Source organism: Mandrillus leucophaeus, unplaced genomic scaffold (assembly GCF_000951045.1).
Source record: "Mandrillus leucophaeus isolate KB7577 unplaced genomic scaffold, Mleu.le_1.0 Scaffold92, whole genome shotgun sequence".
NCBI lineage: Eukaryota > Metazoa > Chordata > Mammalia > Primates > Cercopithecidae > Mandrillus > Mandrillus leucophaeus.
The window spans coordinates 1,596,686-1,607,845 of record NW_012110030.1 but is presented as its reverse complement, the minus strand read 5'-3'; the positions used below and the strand labels follow the sequence as shown (position 1 = coordinate 1,607,845).

General features: G+C 36.5%; 1 pseudogene; it reads right to left on the bottom strand.

Annotated features, from left to right (window-relative positions):
• Positions 1 to 6,471: 6,471 nt before the first annotated feature.
• On the bottom strand, positions 6,472 to 7,006 carry LOC105531897 (annotated as a pseudogene).
• Positions 7,007 to 11,160: the final 4,154 nt, after the last annotated feature.

Sequence of the window (11,160 nt, the reverse complement as noted above, 5' to 3'; positions counted from 1 at the left end):
TCTCTTATTTGTTGTTTAAGTTTTCTAAATGTATTATCTTACAGTTCTGTAGGTCAGATGTTTGACAGAAGTCTTGATGGACTGAAATGAAACGGTTGGCAAGGCTGCATTCTGAACCGGAGGCTCTTGAGAATTCTGCTTTATCATTCCCAGCTTGTTGGGTCTGCCCACATTCCTTGGCTCATGGCCTCTTTCTTCCATCTTCAAAGCCAACATTGCCTCTCTCTGGCCTTTCTTCATCACATCTCTGGCCATAGCAGGGAAAGTTTCTTTTCCTTTAATGACTTAAGTGATTAAATTAGGCCCATCTGCATAATTCAGGATAATGTCCTTATCTGAAAGTCCTCAACCTTAATCACATGTGCAAAGTCTCTTTTGCCATGTAAGGCAGCGTATTCACAGACCCTGGGGATTAGGGCACAGACATCTTTGAGGAGCCATTCTTCTGTCTATCACACTTGGGTTTAGCTCACTGTTCCCTTTATTTGCCTAGATGGGTCAATGGCTTCTTGACATTGCTAATCCCTGGGGCCTCATTATTCTGTGTTGGTTCCCTTACTATACCCTCAGCTTTACACATGGTTTCTTCACTAAATTATCTTTAGTCAGCCCTCTGAGCATGCTGTATGATTCCTGCAAGGACCCTGACTGATCCCACAATGCTCAATCACCCACCACAGATAAAACTGTGTGGCTGGAGTCCTACTGGAATCCTAGCAGACAGTATTTGGTTTTCTGCTAGAAGGTCACTGATGATCCCCTTAGAGAAACCAGCTGTCTGGATGAACAGGGAACAGTTTTACCCACCACTTACTTTCCTTCTTATAACTGTGTGCATGAAGAGTTGAAATGGGTTTTTGTACCTGGGAAATATGAAGAGGTGGCTCACTCAGCAAAGTTAATAGCTGGGCAGCTTCGTTACTTTGGGAACTATTTGAGGACCAACTAGCTCCTTCTGCACAACCAGAAGAAAAAAATATTCAAATTTCTGCTGAAAAATCAATAAAATCAGGGCTCTGAAATATTTGAGAGCAAAGCAAGTAAGGTTCACTCCAACGCATTCTTCATCCCCAAAGACTCTCTCCTCAGTCTTCCATCTCAGCACAATTAACTTCAAAGATTAAGAGCATCTACTTTGGCAGGAAATAAACCTGGGTTTGAATCTCAGCTCCGTGGCTTGGATAAATTATTTAACATTTCCAAGCCTCAGTTTTCTTATCTGTAAAATGGAGATAGTGTCTACAGGATTGCCGAAAGATTGAATTTAGGCTATATACATATTCACATTGTGCCTAATAAGTATACATTACATTACATACATAATAATATATTATTATAATTAATTAGTAGTATTAAATCCTGCCAATTCTTTAAGGCCAAGTTCAAATCCTCACCTCCAAGAACTCTTCCTAGATCCCTTTCCTTTAAATTCTTACAATCCTTGTAGATAATGCAGTAGACAATTTGGCAGCTATTTACAGTAATGACCATAGTCTCCTTCCATAGTGAGAACTGTCTTTGTAGGCGTCTCCCTTTGTGCCTAACCTAATGGTGGGCATAGAATAGACACTCAGGAAGTATTCATCAATTATTCACCTTCCAGATGAATTGCCATCATGAAGGGTATATTTTCTCAACCTTTCTTCCGCTTTTCCTGGCTGTATTTGCCATTCTGAAGTGAGAGGAGAAAGTAATACAGTGTCCATCTGTACAAGAAAACATAGACACTTCCTCCTCTTTTAAAGTTAGAGAGGTGTCTCACAGTTTTCCAAACTATGGAGAGCATTCCCAATTTTACATTTTCTGCTCTAATATCAGACCATTTGTCAGGACATGTGCTATAATTCTGACTTCAGGAAAAATGACATCTTCTACACTCCTTATATTAATCAAGATAGTCTAGATTATGCCAAAGGAACAAATTTTCCCAGATCTCAATCACTTAAAAGCTGAGACAACATAACAAAAGCTTATTTCTCTTTAGTGGAATAATCTATTGAAGACTCAGGGAAACCATCTCCACACAGTCCCTCATCAGTCCAGGCTGATGCAAGATTCTCCATCCTCAAGCTGCACTGTCTAGAACATGCCATCTCTTCAGTTATAAACAGTACAAGAAGACAGTGCTGGAGAGTTTTGCACTAACAATTAAGTCCTAGGTCCAAACCTGACACACATCACTTCTGCTTAACAACCCCTGGTCAGAACAAGAGTCACATGGCCCTGCTTAATGGCAAAGGGCATGGAAAATTGGTATCATTGCACTGGCCTGGAAAGAGGGGAGAACCAGATTGAGCGGAGCATTGGAAGTCTTTATTACACTTCTTAAAACTCTTGTTCAACTCTAACTTGTATGACAATCTTCTCTCCTCCTGGACTGCAAACTCTTTGAGGGCAGAGGTCCTAATGGATTCATCTCTAGTTCCGCTCCCCACTCCCTCAATGCCTTGCTAGCAAAATCTCTAGCACATGATCCAAGTGTATTTATCAAGTACATTTTTAAAGTTTACCAAATAGCTATTGAATGCTTCCCATGTGCCTGGTACTGTTCTAGGTGATGAAGATATGGCCCTGAACAAAATGTACACCAATCTCGAGGCTCATAAAACTTAGATTTTAGTGTGAAAGGAAAACAAATCAAAAAAAAAGACAAAATGTATGATTAGGTGACTGTTGATAAGTGCTACGGAGAAAAATAAAGCAAGGAAAGGGGTTACTAAATATATATGTGGCAGGGGTGTGGGCAGATAATGACTGTGTGGGGCCAAACAGGGAGGAGAGTTGACCAGGAAGACCTGTGCTTCTTGTGGTGACATAAACAAGGAGAAAGAGTATAATAAGATGAGTGTTGATGGTCTCAAGAAAGATGGCAGTGGTGAGGCTGTGAGTATTGGGTGTGAAAAGAGGAAGAGATTGGAGTCTTGTCAGTTCATGAAGAGTTTGAGAGTTCCCTTTCCACTCCTGCAAATACTAGTAAGGAGAGAAGGACACAGTTGGCTTTTCTGATTGTCCTTTTGGCTTACAGAGACAGGTATGGAGTCTAACAAGAGGGCATTTTAACAGGAGCTTGTGGGTGAATTTAATTGATATTTTTCTGTCATACATTTTCAGGCACTTTTTATATATTTTTTCTTTTTTTCACTTAAATTAAAAATTCTAATAACATCTGTAGAGTTCATTAAAATGTCTCTTTTTAAGGCTATTAGCAGCTTCTTGGTGTTCTCTCTTCACCCTAGTGTGAAATTTCTGCCTTATAATTTGTTGGAGAAAAGACTTTTAAAAATCTGTGAATTAAAGACCTCTTTGAAGAAGGCTCCTACTGTGTTGGTGTTTCTTTCATTTTTCTTTCATGCTTTAAAACTCTTTACCCCACCCAGATAATCATATGGACTATGGTACTTATGAATGGTCACATTTATATGTATCTTTTGTCAATTCAACTATCTATGGCATGTGGGTAATCTTTGTTAAGCTCCTAATAACTATAAATGTTTCATTAAAAGGACGGATCTTCAGAACTTCCAATATTTTTTATTAACATCTATACTGCTTAAATCTTCCTCACAATGAGATGGATAGAGTAGGAAGGTAGGTGGCTTAAGTCCTGTCTGAGCTGATTATTGAAGTTTCACGAATGTTCTGGAATTCACTTTTCCTCTTCTGAAAGGTTGATGACTTTTACTCTAATTGGTAAATCATTATCATCAGTTTTATAGTAATTACATTTTTATTACTCTATACAGGCATTGTTCTAGACATCTTATATGAATTACCTTTTTTATTGTGGTCAAAAACACATAACACAAAAGTTACCATCTTCATGATTTTTAAGTGTACAATACAGTAGTATTAATATAAACACGTTGTATAACAGAACTCCAGAACTTTTTCATCCTGCAAAATTGAAACTACATATCCATTAAGCAACTCCCATTTACCTCCTGCCCCAACCCCTGGCAACTACCATTTTACTTTAGGTTTCTAAGAGTTTGACTATTTTAGATACTTCAGGTATGTGGAATGATGTAGTGTTTGTCTTTTATGATTGACTTATTTCAATTACCGTAATTTCTTCAAGGTCCATCCATGTAGAAGCATATGACAGCACTTCCTTCCTTTTGTGAGACTGAAAATATTTCATTATATGTATGTGATACATTTTATTTATTCATCTGTTGATGAACATTTAGGTTATTTCCATCTCTTGGCTATTGTGAATAGTGCTGCAATGAATACCAATATGCAAATATCTCTTAGAGATCCTTTTTCAAGTATTTTAGATACCCAGAAGTGATATTGCTGGATCACATATTATTTCTAACTTTTAAAATAACCTCCACAGTTTCCCATAGTAGCTGCACCATTTTATATTCCCACCAACAGTGTACAAGGGTTCTAATTTCTCCACATTCTCACTACCACTTGTTATTTTTTGTTTTAGGGAGGGTGGCCATTCTAACAGGTGTGAAGCCATAGCTCATGGTGGTTTTAATTTGCATTCCCCTAATTATTACTGATGTTGGGTATCTTTCAATATGCTTATTGACCATTTTTATATTTTCTTTGGAGAAGTGCTTGCCCAATTCCTTTGCTTTTTTAAAAAAACTGGATTGTTTCTGTTTTTGTTGAGATATAGGAGTCATCTTTATATTCTGGATAATACTCCCCATCAGACTTACAGTTTGCAAGTATTTCCTCCCATTCCTTGGTTGCCTTTTCAATCAGTTGTTTGTTTCCTTTGCTGTGCAGACGTTGTTCCATCTGCTATATTCTCACTTGTCTATTTTCACTTTTGTTGTCTGTGCTATTTGTGTCATAGCCAAGAAATCATCGCCAAATTCAATAGTTCAAAGTTTTTCCCCCATGTTCTCTTCTAGAAGTCTTATAGCTTCAGTTCTTATTTTTAGATCTTTAATCAACTTTGAATTCATTTTTTAATATAGTGTAAGATAAAGGTCCAGTTTCATTTGTCTGCATGTAAACATCCAGTCATCCCAGTACCATTTGTTGAAGAGACTACCCTTTCCCCGTTGTGTAGCCTTGACACTTTTATTGAGGATCATTTGATTGTGTACATGAGGATTTATTTCTGGGCTCTCTATTCTGTTCCATTGGCCTTTATGTGTCTTAAATGTCATCATCATGCTGTTTTAAATATTGCAGATTTGAAATGTTTTGAAATCAGAAAGTGTGAGACGTCGAGCTTTTTCTGTCTCAAGATTGTTTTGACTATTTGGGGCCTTTAGTAATCCCAGATTAATTTTTGAACTTTTCTGCAATTTCTGCAAAAAAAAAATGCTGGTGAGATTTTAATAGGTATTGTATTGAATCTATAGGTCACTTTGGGTAGTATAAATATTTTAACAACATGAATTCTTTCCAAGCAGGAACACAAAATATCTTTCCATTTATTTGTCTTTTTTCAATTTCTTTTGTCAATATTTCCTAGTTTTGGATGCAAATTTTTCACCTTGGTTAATATTATTTTTAGGTTTTATTTTTTTGATGATATTTAAAATGTAATTTAAAACAATTTTTCCTTTTAGATTGTTCATGGTTACAGAACTTTAACTGTTTTTTTGTGTGTGTTAAATTTTAATCCTGCAACTTTGCTAAATTTATTACTTCTGACAGGTTTTGTGTGTAATGTGTGTGACACCTTTAGGATTTTCTATATACAAGATCATGTTGTCTATAAACAAAGAACATTTTGCTTCTTCTTTTCCTATTGGGTGCTTTTATTTCTTTTTCTTCCTTATTGTTCTGGACAGAATTTTGAGTATTATGTTGAGTAGAAGTGGTGAGAACAAGGATCCTTACTTTGTTTCTGATTTTGAGAAAATGGTTTTAGCTTTTTGCCATTTTGAGTAGGATGTTAGCGGTGGGCCCTTTACCTACGGCCACTATTAAGTTGAAGTAAAATCTTTCTATTCTTAGTTTGTTTTTACCATGAAAGAATATTAAATTTTGTCAAGTTTTTCTGTATTAATCTGCTAATGTATTACATTGATGAATTTTCATGTTCAAACTAAATCCCACTAAATCATAATATGTAATACTTTTAATACATTGTTGAATTTCATTTACTAATGTTTTGTTGAAGATTTTTATGTCAATATTCATCAGGGGTATTGGCCTGTAGTAGTTTTCTTTCTCGTATCTTTTTCTGATTTTGGCATTAGGGTGGTGCTGCTCTTATAGAATGAGTTTGAAAATGTTTCCTCCTTTTCAATATTTTGGAAGAGTTTAAGAATTGGTAGTTCTTTTTTTGTTGTTATTTAGTTTTTATTTCATAACCATAAACTTAACTCTGCAATCCAGCTAGGCGTGGAAGAGAGCAAGGAAAACATGGAACCCAGAGGGAACTGCAGTGAGAGCACAAACATTCTAGGATATTGAGAGCAAATGGGGTGGAGGGGTGCTCTCTTGAGCTACAGAAGGAATGGTCTGGTGGTTAAGATAAAACACAAGTCAAACGTATTCGAGTTGTCCACAGTCAGCAATGCTGATCTTCTTGCTGGTCTTGCCATTCCTGGACCAAAGTGCTCCATGGCCTCCACAATATTCATGCCTTCTTTCACCTTGCCGAAGACCACATGCTTGCCATCCAACCACTCAGTCTTGGCAGTGCAGATGAAAAACTGGGACCATTTGTGTTGAGTCCAGCATTTGCCATGGACAAGATGCCAGAACCTGTATGCTTCAGGATGATAAGTTCTAATCATCAAATTTCTCCCCGTAGATTGACTTGCTGCCAGTGCCATTATGACGTGTGAAGTCACCACCCTGACACATAAACCCTGGAATAATTCTGTGAAAGCAGGAACCCTTATAACCATAATCCTTTCTCTCCAGTGCTCAGAGCATGAAAGTTTTCTGCTGTCTTTGGAAACTTGTCTACAAACAGCTCGAAGGAGATGCGTCCCAAGGGCCCGCCACCCACAGCGATGTCGAAGAACACGGTGGGGTTGACCATGGCTGATAGTACAGGGTACCTGATGGCAGAGGCATCTACAAAGCTGGTGGTAGTTCTCTAAAAGTCTAATAGGATTCTCCAGTGATGTCATTCAGTCATGGGCATTTACTTTGTTTTTCTGGATTCTTGATGTGTGTTTTTTTGGTTTTAAATTTCAACTTTTATTTTAGACACAGGGGGTACGTTGGCAGGTTTGTTACATGGAAATTTTGCATGATGCTGAGATTAGGGGTCTGATTCCCGTCACCCAGATAGTGAGCATAGTACCTAATAGGTGTTGTTTTTTTTTTAAACACATGACCCTTTCTCCCTTCTCCCTCTAGTAGCCTTTGTCTGTTATTCCTATATTATGTTCATGTGTGCTCAATGATTAGCTCAATTGTAAGTGAAAACATGTGGTAGCTGGTTTTCTGTTTCTGTGTTACTTTGCTTAGAATTATATCCTCCAGCTGTATCCATGTTTGCACAAAAGATATGATTTCATTTTTTAATTTATTTTTGTTTATTTATTTTTTTTTTTCAAGATGGAGTCTTACTCTGTCACCCAGGCTGGAGTGCAGTGACATGATCTTGGCTCACTGTAACCTCTGCCTCCTGGGTTCAGGTGATTCTTATGCCTCAGCCTCCGGAGTAGCTGGAACTACAGGCATGTGCCACCACACCCAGCTAATTTTTGTACTTTTAGTGGAGACAGGGTTTCACCATGTTGGTCAGGCTGGCCTCCAACTCCTGACCCCGTAATCTGCCCACCTTGGCCTCCCAAAGTGCTGGAACTACAGGCATGAGCCAGCACTCCCCACGTGATTTCATTCTTTTTTATGACTGTGTAGTATTCCATGGTGTATATGTACCACATTTTCTTTAATCTACCATTGACGGGCACCTTGGTAGATTCCATATATTTGCTATTGTGAATAGCACAGCAATGAACATAAGAGCATTCATGTGTCCTTTGGCAGAACAATTTATTTTGCTTTGAGTGTATGCCCAGTAATGGGATTACTGTGATGGATGGTAGCTCTGTTTTAAGTTCTTTGAGAAATCTTAAGATTGCTTTCCACGGTGATTCAACTAATTTACATTCCTACCAACAGTGTGTAAGTGTTCCATTTTCTCCACAGTCTTTCCAGCATCTGTTTTTTTGTTGTTGTTGTTGTTTGACTTTTTAATAATAGCCATTCTGACTGGTGTGAGATGGTATCTCCTTGTGGTTTGATTTGCATCTCTGTGATGATTAGTGATGCTGAGCACTTTTTCATGTTTGTTGACTGCCACTTGTATGTCTTCTTTTGAGAAGTGTTCATGTCCTTTGCCATTTTTAATGGGGTTGTTTTATTCTTAAGTTCCTTATAGATGCTGGATATTAGGCCTTTGTCAAATCTACAGTTTGTAAATTTCTTCTCCCATTTTGTGGTTGTCTGCTTATTCTGTTGATAGTTTCTTTTGCCGTGCAGAAATTCTTTAGTATAATAGGTGCCACTTGTCTATTTTTGTTGCAATTGCTTTTGGGGACTTAGCCAAAAAATATTTCTCAAGGCTGATGTGGAGAAGAACAATTCCTCGGTTGTCCTCTAGGATTTTCATAGTTTAAGGTCTTACATTCAAATCCTGATCTATTTTGAGTTAATTTTTTAATACAGTGAAACGTAGGGATCCAGTTTCAATCTTCTTCATATGGCTAGCCAGTTATCCCAGAAACATTTATTGAATAGGAAGTGCTTTCCCCATTGCTTGCTTTTGTCAGCCTTGTAAAAGATCAGATGATTATAGGTGTGTGGCTTTATTTCTGAGTTTTCTATTATGTTCCAATGGTCCATGTGTCTATTTTTGTACCAGTACCATGCTGTTTTGGTTACTGTAGCTTTATCGTATGACTTGAAGTTGGGTAGTATGATTCCACCAGCTTTGTTCTTTTGGCTTAGGATTCCTTTGGCTATTGGTCTTTCTTTTGGTTTTATATGAATTTTAGAATAGTTTTTTCTAATTTTGTGAAGAACAACATTGGTAGTTTGATAGGAATCACGTTGAATCTGTAAATTGCTTTGGGCAGTATAGTCATTTTTACAATATTGATTCTTCCAATCCATCAGCATGTAATTTTTTCCATTTATCTGTGTCATCTCTGAAATCTTTCAACAATGTTTTGTAGTTCTCCTTGTAAAGATCTCCTTGGTTAGTTGTAGTCCTAGGTATTTCATTTTCCTTGTGGTTGTTGTAAGTGGAATTGTGTTCTTGATTTCACTCTCAACCTGAACCTTGTTTGTGTATAGAAATGCTATTAATTTTTGCACTTTGATTTTGTATCCTGAAACTTTACTAAAGTCGTTTATTAGTTATAGAAGCCTTTTGGCAGAGTGATTAGGATTTCCTAGCTATAGAATGATTTCATCCTTGAAGAGAGATAGTTTGACTTCTTCTTTATCTATTTAGTTGCCTTTTATTTATTTAACTTGCCTTATGGCTGTGGCTAGGACTTCCAGTACACTGTTGAATGTAAAAGGTGTCAAAATTATTCCAAGCACATTTTTGGACCACAGTGCAATACAAATAGAAATCAATACCAAGATCTCTCAAAATTACACAACTATAAGGAAATTAAACAACTTACTCCTCAATAACTCTTGGGTTAACATCAAAGTTAAGGAAGAAATTTAAAAATTCTAAAAATAGGGACACAACTTGCCAAAAGCTCTGAGATGCAGCTAGTACTAAGAGGAAAGTTTACAGTGCTAAATTCCATCATCAAGAAATAAGATCTCAAATTAACAGTTTAACTTCACACCTATAGAAACTAGAAAAACAAAGAACAAATCAACCCCAAAGCTTCCAGAAGAAAATAAATAACTAGAATTAGAGAAGAACTGAATGAAATTGAGATGCAAAAATCCATACAAAAGATCAATGAAACCAAGAGCTGGTTCTTTGTAAGAATAAGCAAAATTGATAGACCTCTGGCTACATTAACAAAGAAAAAAAAAGAGAAGAACCAAATAAGCACAATCAGAAATGACAAAAGCAATATTCCAACTGATCTCACAGAAATACAAAAGATCCTCAGAGACTACTAGGAATAACTCTTTGCACACAATTAGAAAATCTAGAAGATATGTATAAATTTCTAGAAGCACACATTCTCCCAAGGTTGAATCAGAAAGAGATTGAAATCCTGAATAGACCAATATCACCTTCTGAAACAGAATCAGTAATAAAGAATCTAGCAACCAAGAAAAGCCCTGGACCAGGTGGATTCAGAGCTGAATTCTACCGGACAATAGTATAAGAAGAGCTTGTGCTAATCCTATTGAAATTATTCCAAAAAACTAAGGAGGAGATACTCCTCCCCAACTCATTCTATGAGGCCAGCATCATCCTGATACCAAAACATGGCTGAGACAAAAACATGAAAAAAAAACTTCAGGCCAACATCCTTGATGAACACTGATGCAAAAATTCTCAGCAATTTACTAGCAAACTGAATCCAGCAGCACCTTGAATTTATCATTCCACTCTGTTCTGACCTGTAATGATTCTGCTGAGAGATCCAATAATAATCTAATGGAGTCTTCCTTGTACATGATGAGCAAATATTTTCTTGCTGCTCTCAATATACTCTTATTGTTTATGACTTTTGACAGTTTATGATATGTCTCAGTATGGGCCTTTGGGAATTTATCCTAAGTGAATCCCTTTGATCCTCCTGAATTTGGATGTTCATTTACTTCTTTTGATTTAAGTTTTCTTCCTTTATTTCTTCAAACAAGGTCTCTACTTCATTCTCACTCTTCTTATTCAATTCCCATAATGTGTGTGTTAGTCTGCTTATCTCCTTCAGGTTTCTTTACTTTTCTTAATTTAGTCCTTTAGAATTTCTTCATTTTTATTTTATTTTTATTTCTGACTAATTTCAAATGGCCCATTTTCAAGTTCGCTAATTCTATCTTCTGCTTGATCAAACCTGCTGTTGATCCCTTCTAGTGAATTTTTAAATTCAGTTATAGTATTTTTTAGCTTCATAATTTCTATTTGGGTTTTTTTTAATAGTTTCTCTTTGTTTATATCTCATTTTGTTCATGCATCATTTTCCTGATTTTGTTTAGTTGTCTCTCTGTGCTGTCTTGCAGCATAGTGAGCTTCTTTAAGATAAATATTTCAAAATCTTTGTTAGGTAATTTATAAATCTTTAT